Source organism: Mus caroli, unplaced genomic scaffold (assembly GCF_978045245.1).
Source record: "Mus caroli unplaced genomic scaffold, Mus_caroli_1 scaffold_5, whole genome shotgun sequence".
Lineage (NCBI taxonomy): Eukaryota > Metazoa > Chordata > Mammalia > Rodentia > Muridae > Mus > Mus caroli.
Window position 1 is genome coordinate 117519529 of NW_028227260.1, and position 16052 is coordinate 117535580.

General features: G+C 46.9%; 1 pseudogene; it reads right to left on the reverse strand.

Annotated features, from left to right (window-relative positions):
- Positions 1-6497: 6497 nt before the first annotated feature.
- LOC147004790 (uncharacterized) lies at positions 6498-15774 on the reverse strand (annotated as a pseudogene).
- Between the last annotated feature and the right edge of the window lie 278 nt (positions 15775-16052).

Sequence of the window (16052 nt, forward strand, 5' to 3'; positions counted from 1 at the left end):
TCATTGCTTCAAACAAAGTCCTCTTTAAATACATAGGTAGCTACAGGCTAGCCTGGGCTGTATGAGATCCTGAAAAAAAATCACATATAAAACCCATTCACCAGCAGCAACTACAAAAAACAGATGGATAGACAGACAGACAGTGGAAGAGTCAGGTAGATAGACATACAGAAAGCCACTTTGATTTTACAAGCCATCAATATGGTATATTTGGATACTTGGCAGTTTATGAAAGGTTCTGTGCAGGTAACATATGAGGTTTCCAAAACATATTCTAAATCTGTGTAATAAACTTAGCAATAAAAGTATGTGTACATATATACATATATGTGTGTATATGTATATGCATTTCATTTAATATTACAGAATCAATATTTTAAATATCTCAAAAATCGGCTAAAATGAAAGTATATTTAATAATTACAGTAGATCAAGCATAGGTTATAATACTATGATGAAAATTATGAGAGTTTGGGAAGTATTTGTAGGGGTTGGGGATTTAGCTCAGTGGCAGAGCACTTGCCAAGCAAGTACAGGCTCTGGGTTCTGTCCTCAGCTCTGAAAAAAAGAAAAGACAAAATAACAAAAAGGACCCCCCCCCAAAAAAAAACTAACCAACCAAGCGAACAAACAAACAAAAACAAAACCAACAAAAGTAACTGGGAAGCATTTCTAACATAAACAGGAATAGAAAACCTGGATGAACCTATGCGAATTTCAATGTAAATTTTCCAGATATGAAAAGAGACAAAGAAAGTATGTAATCAAGGGTGAGAATTCAGTTAATTACTAATCAGGACGTTTTCTTTTGTTTAAGTTTTTAAGTGATGTGCACGAGTGTGTATGTGTCTGTACCAGTGTGTGCAGGTGTGTGCAGGTGTCCCACGAAGGTGCTGAAAACCTAAGGTGGGTCCTGTGCAAGAGCAGTAGATCCTCGCCACCACACAAGTATCTGTTCAGTCCTTCAGATGGGGACATTTTAAATTACAAGCTGGTACAGTGTATTTTATGGCCTAAGATGAAAAGCTTTTTCTTAAGCTAACTTTGCATTCATGGTGGGTCTGACATGAGTCACTGAGTGGGCAAGGGCTCCAGTTTGAAAGGCAGAACATGCATGGCCCCTCTGCTCAGATTGTGTGTGTGTGTGTGTGTGTGTGTCTGTCTGTCTGTGTGTCTGTGTCTGTCTGTGTCTGTCTGTGTCTATCTGTGTATATGTATGTGTGTGTGTGTGTGTGTGTGTGTGTGTGTGTGAGAGAGAGAGAGAGAGAGAGAGAGAGAGAGCAGAAGGTGGTAGATGACTACAGGGAACCCATCCCCTGGCAGAGCAGGGCCCTTGCACATCTGAGTTCACAGCAGTTGTGACAGCATGCCCAGGTCTGTGCAAGCTCAAGGCAAACAAAGTTAAAGTTAGGCAAAAAGTCCCACATCTGGCTGACAAGCCATTTCCAGATAGCTGCTGGGGAAGGGAGAGTGAGTTTTCTTTTAAGCTGCAGTGCCAGGTTGCTGCTGGATGGCTGAACAACCTACAGTGCAGAGGCAGCATGAATAGGACTTGAGAGGTTTACCAATAAATAAATAAATGCCACCAAGTGGGGTGGGAGGGGATAAAAGGCTCTGAGAGGGGTTGCTGGAAACTATAAGGTGAATATGATCAAAATGCATTGTACAAAATCATCAAAGAACAAACAATGATCCCAGCATTGGGGCCAAGAAATCTTAGATAAGTGTGATTACCTGAAGTAGAAACTTAAGTGTTCTTTGGAATGTCAGTTGTGTTGGATGGTGTTTTGCTGGGGCAAACATGTGAAGGAGAGTTTTCCTGACGTGGACACAGGTGAAAAACTAAGGCAGGCGCGTGCAGGACTATTTAGCTGAAGCAGACACAGGAGGAAGGATGTCCTGGTAAAGCAAGCCTGTGAAAGGACAAGTGATGAAAGATTCTTCGCTAAGGACAGGCATGTATTGGTCTGTTTTGCATTGCAAGGTCAAGCTCTCTTTGTCAGGACTCCATAGAAAGAATGGTGCCAAAAAGCTGGTGGATTAGCCGGGTGTGGTGGCGCACGCCTTTAATCCCAGCACTCGGGAGGCAGAGGCAGGCGGATTTCTGAGTTCGAGGCCAGCCTGGTCTACAAAGTGAGTTCCAGGACAGCCAGAGCTATACAGATAAACCCTGTCTCGAAAAACCAAAAAAAAAAAAAAAAAAAAAAAAAAACCAAAAAAAAAAAAAATGCTGGTGGATTGCTGCAGTTCCCTGGGGCTTCTGCAAACTTGGGATGCTTGGCAGAGTGATGTCAGATGAGACAAGATGAGTGCTGAGGCAAGACACATGCTGAAGCAAGACTGGCAGAAGACAAGTGATGTTTAGAGAGAGTATACAAAGACTCGAGGGACAGTGATGGAGGCTTAGCTAGGCTTGCTTATACAGCTGACTGTGCAATGCCTGTGAGTCTCTTGTCTTCCCTGATCTTTGCTTCACTGAGAGGGGTACAGCCAAAAACTTCTCCTGACTTCACTCCTGGTGCCTCCTGATGATTGGCGCCTAGGCTGGGGCGTGGCTGTCTCTGCTAGGTGGTCACCACTGCTGCTTCCTGTTTGCCATCCAGACTCTACCAAACCGGATAGCTGGTGTATCCCTGAAGGGTTTGGGAGTGGATCGAGATGCCATTGCTAACCTGTGAACTGAAATGCCGATATACAGACAACACAGACAGAAGTTGAACCCAAGAACCCTTTCTAAACAGGTCCACTTCCCCTGTATCCTTTCTTTTCCCCTACCTCTGTTGGGTGGTGTCCTAAAATGGCGGTGAAAGCATTTAAGAACCATCATTAAAAGGGTTGAAAAAGCTGGGCAGTGGTGGCACATGCCTTGAATCCCAGCACTTGGGAGGCAGAGGAAGGCAGATTACTGAGTTCAAGGCCAGCCTGGAAAAGGTTCAGAGAACAAAGGATCATGGGGAGCCCAGTCGCATGAATACACTGACATCACAGTTCCTGCATCTCTGGCTCAGGACCTCTTGGGGAAGGGTGAAGGAAAAGATTTCAAGAGGCCTAATATCAGGACCTCTGCTGTGAGTCTCTCTCAGCATTGGCTGCATAAAGGACACCAAGTGCCAAACTCAACTGAAAAGCTACTGTGGAGAGGGAGGGTAAAGTCTCAAAGGAAGGAGACCCACTGTGTCCTGGGAATGTTGCCCTGGGTTTTATTGTTCTGCTAAACAGGGAACCATAAACAAATAGTGACTGCAGATATAGGGAGATTGGCCCCTACCAGGGATGAGCCTTCCAATTGATTGTCCAAAGCAAAGGGGCAGGCATGAAACCATATATGCATACACACACAGCAGGCTCATCAGGCCATATTTATACGTTTATACACACAGGTATGTGTATCTCTAAGAAGAATAATTGAAGAAAAGAGGCAGTAAATGTGAGAGGAATGAGGGAGGGCATGGAAGTGAGGACTTAGGACACTTTGGAAGAGAGGATGGTAACTAGAATGCATAAAATAGAAGAATTAATAAATTAGAGACAACTGTGGCTTAAAATGTCCTGTTACAACTGCTCTTTCTGCTTGCGCACACTCAAACACAATGAATATAAATATATTAGGTTTCCATTTTCAATAAATTTAAAAATATATGATAAACACTCTGGCTAACCTGATACACACACACACACACACACACACACAAATATATATATATATATATATATATATATATATATATATACATATACACATATATATGTAGTGCTTTGTTTTGCTCACCTCGTCCGGCAAGGAAAACGCAACAGGGTCTGATTCTTCTCAACAGCTTTATTCCAGGAACGCCTCCATGCTACGGGAACCCCGGGAACCCAGGGAGGACTGCTTATATACACCCCAGCTCTGGGGAGGGCTATGTGTCCTCCTGGGATTGGTCAGTCTGCTGGCACTTTAATTTGCATACACCTGCTCAGGAGGGGTTGGTGCCAGATTCGGGCTAGCGCCTGTGCAGTGGTGGTGTTTACAGCAATGGTGTCTTTTAGGCACCGGCTGCCTACAGTGCTTGGAAGGTAGAGGCAGGCAGACCAGAAACCCCAGGCCATATTCAGACCTGTCTCTAAGAGACTCCATGTGCTAGGAATTTAGGCCTAGGCTATAGTTTATTTCCAGTAGCTGATGCAGGATCTGACTCTTTAGCTGAGGCTCATGGAACTGGCAGTGAGCTGCAGGCCTCGGGCTATCTTCTCAGGATAGGAATTCAGGACTCTGCAGCCAGCATTATGAGCTGAGATGTGTGTGTGTATGTCTCAGTGTGTGTGTGTTTGTGTGTGTGTCCCTGTATTCTGTGCCCCAATTCATTTTAATACTTTATTTTCTGGTGTGGAGAGATGTTCTGTGGACAATGGCACTTGCCTCGAAGGTAGATGACCCACATTCGTTTCCCAGAATTCATACAGGAAGGACAGAACCAGAATCCTCTGACCTGCCCATGTGTGCACTCTAAAATGATTCACACAAATAGAAAATAAATAAATACATAAATACATAAAAACACGAATACAAAATGAATAAATTTGCATTGACCTCATAATGAAGAGTTTAGACGGCCTCACAGCTAATTGAATATTAGAAATGCTTGGATGGGTTCTATCAGTCCATCTTCCATTGTGTGTGTTAGTTTTACCTTGCTTTCTGGTCCTGTGACAAAACATTATGATCAGAAGCAATGTGGGGATGAAAGAGTCCCTTCCCTTTTGGAATTCACAGTCTATCATTTAGCAAGGGGAGGCAGGAACTGGAGACAGGAGCCAAGGCAGAGGCCATGAAGAGATGCTTCTCACCAGCTTGCCCCTTGTGGCTTGTTCAGCCTGCATTCTTTATGCTCCAGAATGTCTGCACATGGTCGGTCCTGCCCACAGTCAGGGACAGACTTTCCCATATCAATCAGTAATCAAGAAAATGCCCACAGGACTGCTTACACAAGTACACAGACATTGTTCAATGGAGAGTCCCTCTTTCCAGATGTCTCTAGCTTCTATGTAGGTAACAACAAAAGTCTTCATCAGCAACACTGACACTTTGTCCAGTTCTAACACACCTGAAAAACAAAATACGCACACATGTGCACACACACAAAACAAGCAAACATACAAACATTCAAACAAACAAAGACCTCCCAAAAAGCTTCTCTCAGACTCAGTGGTGTGCATGGAATCCCACCAGTGGCTGGAACCGACTCTGTCTGGATGGAGGTTGTCTTTTCCTGGGGATTTTCCATGTCCCTCTTGCACATCTGGGGTACACTCAGGTCAGGGTGAGGAGGGAGAGGTCACAATAGAGGACAGAACAACCTATGGGGAATTGCAAGCTCACTGTGACATCTGACAACCTTCTGTGATATTAAATGGCTACTGACTGTCAAGCAGTAACATCACCCCATAGAAGGAGACCTTGTTGTGAGGAATAGCCTCTGAAGGTGCCAAACACCAGAGAAACTTGAGGCTCCCGGGACTAATGGGACTGATTTTAGCCATAATGCACAGAAAATGGGGAGAGCAAACCTGTGAAGACCACCTCCAGCAGATAGGAACTGCCCCTGGTGGAGGGGTGGGGCCGCCCACACATCTCAAAGTTTTGAACCCAGAAATGTTCCTGTCCAAAGGAAGTACAGAGACAAAAAATGAAACAGAGACCGAAGGAAGGGCCACAGGGAATGCCTCACCTGGCAATACATCCATCATGTCTGCAGACACCAAACCCAACTCTGTTGCTATGGTCAAGAGACACTTACTGACAGGAACCGGGTATGACAGTTCCTGGGGATTTCCAGCCAGCAACTGACCAATGGAAATGGGGATGCTTGGAGCCACCCATCAGGATGAACTCAGGGAACCTGGTGAGGGAGCTGGCAGAAGGACTGGGGGAGCTGAGGGGAATTGCAACCCTAGTGGAAGAACAACATAGGCTGGCCTGACTATCCCAGAAACTAGACCACCAACCAAGGAGTGGACTGGGAAGGATTCATCGCTCCAGATACATATGTGTCAGAGGATGGCCTTGCCTGACAGCAATGGGAGGGTCCTGGGGAGGTTTAATGCTACAGAGTAAGGGGATGTTGCAGTGGTAGGGCAGGAGAGTGTGGGAGGGTGGGGGTGAACACTCATACAGACAAAGAGGAGGGGGTTGGCAGATGTGGGATAGGGAATTGTTGGAGGGGTAATTGGGAAGTGGGATATCCTTGGATGGGTGTGTGTGTGCAGTAACCAGGAATTGGGAAAGCATCTGAGATGTAAACGAATGGAACAATTAGTAAAAATAAGTTAATTAGTTAATTATTAAATACACAAATGCAGCTCTTTGACCAGGGCCACCCCTACCATACTAATCCAGAAGACACATGAGGCAAATAAACCCGAGAATCTATTTATTTCACATACAAGTGCTTAGGGAATAAAGATGCAATAACACTTTGGTGGAAGAAAGCAAGTGGCTCCTGGTCAAGGGTGATACACTAGGGCTCCTGTGCCATCTTCAGAGAGAGGTGGAGTGGGCCCTGGGTGGGGTATCACCATTCATCCTTGACTGACTTTGTCCTCTCCTGAACTGCACTCTCCTCTGCTTAAACCATCTCTACAATGAGAGGGAACAGGGATTAGTTCTGTATCATAATGAGGATTATACATCAGAAACCACATCATGTAATATTAGTTGCCCTCTATACTTTACATCAAAAGAATTTATATTAATATTATCTTGCTCAGAAGACCCTGGTGTCTCACTGCTGTAATTCTGTGAGGGGCTGAAGGCCTGGTAGTGAGTGCAGGGCTTGCCTTGAATGTGGGAGGGAGCCCCAGGCTTCTGGCCCCAGCATTGCAAAATAGTTCCCGGACAATCAACCAAGCACTGCACACCTGGTTTCTGTCTCTACTCTGGAGCCCTCTGAAGTTTCTTATCAGCACTTTCGGGCAGATGCACCTCTGTGGTCACGAGCGTTATCTTGATGGCTGTCCTTATCTGCATGGCTTCAGTAGGCACTAGCCTGAGGACCAGCCTTTTAGAAGTGTCCTTCCTACATTCCCACACCCCAGGTCCCTGTTTAACTTCAGCTTTCTGGGTGCTGAGCTCGGCCTGGGAACTTCCATACATTAAAATTGCCCCTGCAAGGTACATTCCATGTGAATTGTGCCCAGTCTGCACAGTGAGCCTCCTGAATTTATTTTCTACCAACAAAGACCACAGGTCTGAAAAATTATTTTGAGGAGCCTACTGAAATGGCTCAAAATTTAGAGCACCTAGGGCTCCACAGACCCTGAATTCCATTCCCAGAAAGCATGGCTCCAGGCTCACAATGACTTGCAACTCCAACTATGGGGATCCAGAACCTTCTCATGACATCCATAGATAAACAATCATGTGGCTGGCACACACACACACACACACACACACACACACAGAGAGAGAGAGAGAGAGAGAGAGAGAGAGAGACTTTAAAAGAACTATATAAAATTAGTCATTTTGACATACAGTGACACAAAATGAACAGTGTAACTTCGGGAACAGAACAACCATATCTGAGCCCTGAAGGAAGTTCTCCAATGGCTGGGATGTCAAATGGCTTTTTCTTTCTTACTCACCTGCAACTTGGCCTCAGTCACACCCATTCCCCTTGCCAGCTGTTTTCTGAGACAAAAATGACAGAGATTCAATATTTGGCACCAAGATGAAGTAAAGCATAAAGGTCAGTTTATAGTTAAGAAAATATTTGTCTCAATCTCCTACCCTCTAGGACACTCAATTTGTACAAGTGAGTGTGATTCATTAGCAGGGTACTATCAATACACATAAAAACCTAAGCCCATATCTAATAACACACTTGAAAACCACTAATGTAGACAGAGAAAATGCTCTTAATACTGGCTGTGGTGGAGCTTAAAGCTGTCTCAAATGACACAATACAAAGAAGATCTACAGAAACAAGTGCACATGGGAAAATCCTGTGTGAAGGACTCTGCAATGGTGAAAGGAGAAATGGAAAGAAAAGAGGATTATTTCATGGAGATCATATGAGGACTCTATCATCCACTGAGCACATGATGATGTCCAGCATGCTGATCATCAGGAAAACTACATGCTACATTGTTTCATTTACTGTGTGAGTGCATGAGTGCCTGTGCATTTGTGCAGCTGTGTGTGTGGGGGGGCACATGCACACACTTGCCTGCGGCCACAGTGTACTTGTAAAGATCAGATCAAGCCTTGATGGCTTGGTCTCAGGCTAGCAGGACCTTTTAAGTGCTGATCCACCTCACTAGTCCCGAGAATTAAAATGATAAATCAAGCCAGACACAAAAGAAATGTTACAAAATCTCTCAGAGATGGCCACACAGTTCCAAATTCCCAGCAGGAGGGAGACAGAAAGAAGGGGTCCCTGCAAGTTTCAGGCTATCCCTGGTACAGTTGGGAGACCCCACAGGACACAATCAGAAGGAAAGAGATGCAAAACAAATGAAACAAAACTAAACAAAACAAAAACCCAACAGAACAAAAAAGAAAATCTAGGCCTAAAGGAGCAGCAGAAACCCTCCTGGCAGTGGACTGTAGTCTCATAACTAACGATGACCTTGAATGACCTCTTCCTTCACCTTGAAGTACTGGGGCACAGACATGCCTGGTCTGATAAGCAAGTTATTTTTCTCTGTTGACTTAGGGTTCCTATCTGCAGATTGGGCCTGCAGAACTCACCACCATAGCCCATGCTTGGCCTTCTGGGTGTTGAGACCACAGGCAGAAGCCACCATACCCAACACTGGCTTATCTTTAGGGACAATAGTCTTTAGGCAGGGCACACAATTTTCAGAAACTACTAAAACCAGCAGTAAAGAGAAAGGTCCAGCCGATGTGTTTATATTAGGAAAGAGAGGGAAATATGGACGATACAAAGATGTATCAGCACATTGAGTGACTGTCACCACGTGTCATCTCAACCACCTCTCGGGCTTCTGAGGCCTGTCCTAACAGGGCCTCACCTAGATCAGCAGACACTGACAAAGGTTTTACTTGCTCCAAGTAGATACTACAAGCTGCACAGCCTTTAGCATAGCTCCCACTCCCATCCCAGAGCCCTGGGACAGCAAGACAGGGTCTGGCAGGCTGGACGACTCCTCTTAGTTTTAGCCTTAGTTCTAGAAGGCAATGTGGAGGTAGGCAAGATTACTCAGCTGATAATCCTGCTTGCAGCAGAGCCTGATTTTGAGCCCAGGGCCCAGAGTGGAAGAAGAGGAGCCAATCTGTTAGAGTTGGCCCCTGACATCCAAACATGAGGCACACATCTTGCCTCCACCCCGGATGAAAAAAAAAAAACTCAGGCAATAAAAAAACACTTAAAATGTAATTTAAAGTTTCTAATAAATGAAGACAAGAAGGACAGCTGCCAGAGGGTCAGAGGCCTCTCTGTAGCAGCTTGCTCCCTCCTTAAAGCACTAATACCACACGATGCTTACCTGTTTTCAGCAAGGAGATAGTGGTTTCTCCGGAAAATCCGTTCTAGCTCCTGCAGCTGTGTCTCTGTAAATCTGTCCCGGAGGGGGCGGTGGGGCACCAGCACTGGCACAGGCTGTACAGTGGACCCCGAAACCGGCCGTATGCGGGGTACTTCAATTGGAATGGGCTGGACACAGGTCATCGGAACTAATGTAGGCAGTTCACCAGGCACTGGCATACGTGGTATGCTAGGCTCGTTAACTGCTCTATGTTGTGCACTGGACACAGGAGCTGGCATAGGCTGTACTTGAGGTATGTCCATTTGCATAGGCTGCATGTGGGGCACAGTAACAGGCATATACTTCATAGGCTGTGCCAGAGGCACAATGACCGGCATAGTTTTTATGTAGGGCACCCTAACCGGCATAGACTGGACCTGTGGCACAGGAAAAGGCAAAGGTTGTACATGGGGCACAGGAAGAGGTATAGGATGTGCGTGAGGCACAGTGATTGGCCCAGGCTGTACCTGGGGCACAGGAACAGGCATAGGCAGTGCCTGGGGCACATGAGTTGGCATAGACTGTACATGGTGCAAAGGAACAGGCAAAGGTTGTACATGGGGCAGAGAAAAGGCCATAGGCTGCACACGAGGCACAGGAATGGGCATGGGTTGGACCTGGGGCACACTGATTGGCATAGGTTGCTCATGGGGCCCAGGAATAGACTGGGGCTGCGGAACACTGATTTGCATACCCCGCACATGGGACACAGTAATTGGCACAGGCTGTACACCGGGCAACTTTAGGGACACTTTCTGTACCCGGGATCGGGTTCCCACACACTGCCTCCTCTGGACACGAGGCACCAGCACAGGGTGCACGTCCTCGGTGCCCTATCTACACTCAGGGACCCGCTTCTGAGGCCGACGCTCATTTTTCTGGCTACTGCTGCTGGCACCCTCTTGGGTCCAGTCACCCCTGAAGCCAGAGGTGTCTACATCAGAAGGAGTGTTTCCATTCTCCCCCTCTCTCCCCAGTTCCCCTGGTCCTTGTATTCCGCCCCATTCTGCTGCTGAGGCTCCCAGCCCAGGGGACGACTGGTCACACGAATCTTCCCCATTTCTTTCCTTGCCACCCGGCAAGACCAGGGGGGCTTTCGCACCTGAAAGTGAGGACACAGAAAGATCAGGTGACAGGAACTAGGGTGGGGCAAAGTTCCATGAGGTCAAGTCAGGTGTACAGAGCCTCTCGAGTCACCTCTGAGGGACACGCCTTCCCTCGGGGATGTGGCCAACCCACACCCCTAGCCTGCACTGACCCTTCTGCTTCTCCTCCTTAGGCGCCACATGGGTTGGGTAGGTGGGGTTTCCATGCTCCATGACCTGGAGCCTATCAAAGTCGCTGGACGTCCGCAGCCCCTCAAGCTTCTTCAGTCTCTGTGCTGGAGCCCCCTAGAGTTCCGGGAGGAGGGAGCTCCTATCTAGCCCAGGGGAAAAGACCCCGCTTGTCTTATCCAATCAGGGCGACCCTTCCTGACTTCCGGAACAGTTGCTATGGGTTGAGCCTCTGAAGAGGAAAACTGAGAGCTCTTTGGAGCTGCACTGAATATGATGTAATTGTAGGCCAGGGCGAGTGAGGTGTCAATGGAGCCTTCCAGGTTGCAACTTGGTGGGGCCTTTTGCCCTGCCTAGGTAACTTCCTCAGGAAGTGGACTGTTTAACCGGAAGTAACCATCGATCCCGCAGTTGCTTTTGAAGCCTGTGCAGAAAATCTCTCTCGGTCTAGGAACAGTGATTGGTTCCCTAGGTCATGGCCCAGACTGTGCATATCTGGGAGGTTCTTCCTTTCACAGAAAGTGAAGCTCACATAGTGTATCGTGTATGGGGGGCTTGGCAGAATTGCAGGCCTTGCTGGCTCAACAGACAGCGCAGAGGACTAACCTTTGGAAGGGGCTACTGTGTGGGGGATGGAGATGGGTGTAGCAGAGAGGGTATTCCGGGATTTGAGTAGTACTGTCAGGCTTTGATAAGTTCTGCTAAAAACTGCGAGAATTTTCATATGTGCACTGAAGTTCCTCACGTTTGTTTTGAGCACACACACACATACACACACACACCATGCACATACACACACACAAGCATGCACACGCACCACGCACATGCACACACACAAAAGCATGCACGTGCACACACACACTGAAACGTCAAAGTGTCAAGAGCTGGCTTTTGTGCCTCGGTCTCCATCCCAGAACTATCAGTCAAGTAGCCCCTTCCCTGACCTGTGGCTAGTCTGATACCATGGCAACCACCTTTTTCCAACATGCTCTGGTCACTATAAGACTAGAAAGGCATAAATACCTAGCATATGCACATCCAGTTCATTATTTGGTTTGGGAATATTTTGTAGCCCTAGTGCCGGAATAAGAGTTTGTCCCTCATCCATAGGCTAACCTCAGAGTTCTGGTAAACTCACTCAGGGGCAAACCTGCACAGGCATGTTTCCTGTCCTTTCCTGTCTTTCTGTGGATAATGTGCAACTAGTCTCGATAAGGTGTTCAGGAGCTGAACATGTTTGTCTTTTTCACTGTGCCCAACTTTGGGAAGACCCCTATTTAGGGCTCAAGACTGTTCCCCATAGGCAGCGTGCTTGTCTAGCATGCATATAGTCCTGCCTTAGATTCTTCCGACTGTGGAAAGCCACTGGCTTTCCGTCTCAGTGATGCAGGTTACATGATAACCCAAGAATCAGAGGCAACTGTGGAGAGATGGGCTTAAGCTCCATGTCACTCACAGCACTCTTTCTCAAAGCAACTGTAGCAACAGCACATTCGTTTCTATCAATTGGTTCTGATGTCTCCATTTTTTTTCTGTAACACAGTTACAGAGTTTATTCAATTCCTAAATTTCAGAGATATAACTGATGAAAATTATATACAAATATATTGTGTCTGTTCATGGTTAGGAGAATAGGAAAGGAAGCCTGCTCCCCTTTAACCAGCACAGGATAGAGTCTCCTGTTACTTTTGAGTTGAACTTTTACCTGCCTGCTCCCCTGAATCCTGAGACTGGCCTTGAGGAAGTTGCAGACCAACCATCTTACTGAACTCATGAGCTAGGGAAGGGACAGTACTGAAGGAAAACTCACCATCAGCCTATGGGGACAACTGGGACTTCCATGAACTTGTATCTGCACCCTCATGGTCAGAACAGGGGTGTGGTCTGCAGTAGTGAGAGGTGCAAGCTCCTTGCCTGCTAATAATGTGATGTGCTGGGGCCACCGAAGGTGACACAGGCATGCTGCCTCCAACAGGAAGACCTCTTTGCCAATCTGTTTGCATCTCATTTAGGGAATGGTTTGCATCTACATGCCACAGTCAGAAGGAAAGATACAGAAATTTTGCTCTTTATTGTTGCTGTGGTGGGAATGGAGACAGAGAAAGGTGGCTTTCCCTCATGAATGGTAAAACTGTGACTGCACACAGCCAGCCCATCTCCCTGTGGCTCCTGGAGGTTTGGTCCCCTAGGGCTCCTCTGGGTTCATCATGCAAATGTGGTCCTGGTTCCCACCTGCTGTGCTGCTGAGCATTGCTTTCTTCTCCCTGGCCCTCTGTTTGGCTCTCCTGTTCTTAAACCACATCTGAAAGCAGAGGAGAACAGGCAATGTCTCAGCATGCTGAGTGTTTTGCTGACAAGGCCACAGCTACACCAGTCAGTGGCATTCAAACCCACATAGCAGAAGCTGTGTGGAGAAGCACAGACTCCTTGGACTGCCTCAGGCAGGGTGGGTTCAGTGTTGGAGACCATGGCTTCAATCTATGTAACCCTGCCTTCTACACACAAACCTGAAAAACCTACAGCACCCGTCACTAGTTTACACAGAGTCACTGCAAGCCTGCTCCTGCAGACCACACTTGGACAGCAGCAGTTATGGGCTCAGTTCTGGAACAGACTGAGCAAGACACATGGACATTAAATGGATATTGCCGTGCGTGGTGGCACATGTCTTTAACCCCAGAAGTTGGGAGGCAGAGACAGGCTGATTTCTGAGTTCGAGTTCGAGGCCAGCCTGGTTTACAAAGTGAGTTCCAGGACAGTTAGGGCTCCACAGAGAAACCCTGTCTAAAAAAAAAAAAAAAAAAAAAAAAAAAAAAAAAAAAAAAAACCAAGAACAAAGAAATAAACAAACAAAAAGGATTTGCAAAGTGTCCTTTTACTAGTACTATATTGTCCCATGTTGTTTGGCTTCTCATAAATTCAATATTGCTGATTCATATTGTTTGGTTCATTAGACAAATTTCCCAGGGCATTTATTCTTGCCCTCTCCCCATGCCATTGGGAGAGTTTTGGCCTTGTGGTCAGGTGGGGATAATATCTGAACTGGAATCAATCATCTAAGTTACTCTACAGTGCTGCCCTTTGCAAGCAAATAAAGGAGCAGGAGCCTCCGGCACAAGAGCTGCTAAGCTCTATTCCAGGTCAGTCTGGCCTTACCACACATCACTCATTCTTACCCAGGGCTCTATGGGCAGATTCTTCACTTGCCCCAATAGTTAGTGATTATTCTTTATTTAGTTAAGTGTGTGGGATGGATTGATTCTTAGGAACTTAATGCAGCTCAAGGCTTTAATGGCCCTGTTCCATCCTACGTTAACTAGATGATCTACAAGAGCATCCTTGGTTTCAGCATGACTCCACTGAAGTCACCTGTAAAGGACAACGGTGTGGAGGCAGTTTAAAAGGAAGTACTGGGTAAACATATAGGAACGCACAGGCGGGGATTCTGCATGTGCACAATTACAGAGTCTATGCTGTGTAAATACCTTGGATTCACAGAAAGAATGTAAGCAGCATATGATGGCTTTGCCTTTCTGTTTCCTCCAGGAAGTCAGGTACCCTCGAGACCTGGTGAAGAGCACTAGCTGGGGTGGAGTAAGTCTGCCTTCTGATCATGAAGCCAGTGACTTCCATCAAAGGAAGAGAGAAAGCACACACCTATTGTAGAACACACAGGACGACTCAGCCTAATACCCCAAGCAAGATCTAGATGGACTGACTGCCCTGCACCTTGCTTTCTCGGATCTCCTGACCTGCACCTTGGCTTCAGGCCCATCCATGCTTCTGGCAAGCACCCCTCTGTGTAGAGAAAGCCACAAACCATTCATTAGTCCACATCATCAGGAAAGTCAGAGGATGGGCATGGTGTGCGCTCCTCTGCCTGCACAGCTCCAGGGAGACACACAAGTAGCTGACAAAACCAGGCTCCTTTCACAAAGGCTTTCATCTCAAAACAATCTTTTAAGTGTTGTGTTGTACTTGGCTGGGCAAGACAATAATTTTTTTAACTGTAATTAGCTCACACTGACAATTTTAATGGAGTATCTTATAAGTGAGCAGGGAGGCAGAAGTCAATGATGAATGTGTTAAGCAAAGTTTGAACATAGGAAAAGGTTGAAATATATGAAAGGCTGTGTGATGACAGCATGGTAGTCACCTCACTCCCTTTTAGTTAAATACCAACTAAGACAACAGAGGCACAGAAGAATTGAGACTGAAAGGACTCAAGCCAGTAAATCCATTTCAGGTTTACCTAAGAAAGACAGAAAGTCTGGGGCTGAAGATGTATTTGACACTCCAGGTAGCAGCTACCCCACTCCCTACAGCCACAAGGCAAAACAACCCTCAACTCCCAGGGGGAGGGATTCTAAACAATGAAGGGCTATGTCCAAACAAGGGTGTGACTTTCAGACTCCATGGGAAGTGACCACCACCGACAGCACAGAAGCAAAGCTGGAAAGTTCGGTAACTCTGACAGTCAGGGAAGGGAATTGCTGCTCGGTCACAGGAGGTTTTCAGAGTCTTCCTGTCTAGTCAAGGGACGGAGAGGTCAGGCTCTGGAGTGGGAGACTAGGACAAGGGTTTCTTACTCTTTGTCAGGAGGAACTGGCTGGTAGAGCTGTGTCAGGTAAATCATAAATGACTTGACACAGCACCAGAGTAGCTAAGATTCTCCTTTCTCCTTTCTCAGTTACGCGCCAGGATTGAGAAGGGAGGCAAAGAGGCATATGAGCATCAAGCACACCCATTTCCTGTCACCACTGAATGACTAGTTTACCCTGAGCCACAAAGCACCTTCCTCACTCCCATCTCTGGGCAGACATTACCTGTAGCTGGGAAGGAACTGAGATTGACAGTACCCAGGAGCAGTAAAGGTCAGCTCAAAGGGGGTTCTAGCTAGCCCTGGAGATCGGGTGCCATCCACATACCTTGTGAGCACATCTGGGTACTGAGTGTCTTGGAACATGGTCTCCATCTCCTGTACCTGCCAGGGCATGAAGGTGAACTGGATCTGGTGCCTCCTGCCCTGGCGCTTTGGAACAGCCGGCTGCGGAAAGGCTGGCTCTTCCTGCTCGGTCTCCATGGGCTCCTGTTCCCTCTGGTTACTTTCAGGGTCCAGGTCATACTCAGGGGCCTGGTTATTGTTCGGTTTGTCACCTTGGTTCTCACTGTCACCCTGGCTTTGACTGTCATCACAGGCAATGCCACCTGCTGCCGCTGCTGCCACGTGTTCAGAGTGGGGACCAGTATGCT